The following is a 631-nucleotide window of genomic DNA, read 5'->3' as shown; positions in this document are numbered from 1 at the left end:
CCTTGGGGTGGGGGGGGGGGGGGGCTGGGTTGGTGTCTTGCGTAGGAGCAGAGCTCTGCCTTGCAGCGCTGGGCTCAGCGTGCGAGCTCAGAGCAACAGCTCCCGGTTTTATCGATACCCTATCTTCTGTGAGAAACAGGAGAGCTGCAGGCCGGGGAAGGGGGATATGTCCCACAGAGGTGAATAGCAGGGCTCTCGCAGGACCCGCTCCCACTGGATTCTGTTACCTGCTCAAAAATCTGGGGAACAAAAAACAAAGGGGGTTTGTTAGCAATTCGCAGGGAAGAAGGTTGGAGTAAATCACGTATACAGACCCTCTGAACAAAATGTTAATGGATGCGTGGGCAGGGGGGGCAGATTCTGTTTCAAGAAGACAGAAGGCCCCATTTTTTGTGCCCCTGCCATCTGCTCTCCGTTTCCTCGGGGGCTCCTGGGGGCTCCTCGTCCCTTGCCTGCCGCTCCCACCCAGCCGGGAAGCGATGGGCAGCGTTTAACCCAGAGGAGTGTAGGAACACAGCACCCATGAGAGCAGGCTACCAAAGGAGAGGCAAGGAGAAGAAAGCATCTGCCAGGCTCTGAGGCTCCTTAATGGAAGTTAAAAGAGTTGGTGGTGCGGGGGGGGCCCGCCGCA

General features: G+C 57.5%; 1 protein-coding gene across 1 annotated transcript in view; it reads left to right on the top strand.

Annotated features, from left to right (window-relative positions):
* Window positions 1–631, top strand: part of BRICD5 (BRICHOS domain containing 5) — a 5,377-nt gene that overhangs the window by 2,917 nt on the left and 1,829 nt on the right. The window lies entirely within an intron of this gene.

This window comes from Aptenodytes forsteri, unplaced genomic scaffold (assembly GCF_000699145.1).
Source record: "Aptenodytes forsteri isolate BGI_AS27 unplaced genomic scaffold, ASM69914v1 Scaffold55, whole genome shotgun sequence".
NCBI lineage: Eukaryota > Metazoa > Chordata > Aves > Sphenisciformes > Spheniscidae > Aptenodytes > Aptenodytes forsteri.
The sequence above is the reverse complement of the archived record's forward strand: the minus strand, read 5'-3'. Positions and strand labels throughout refer to the sequence as shown.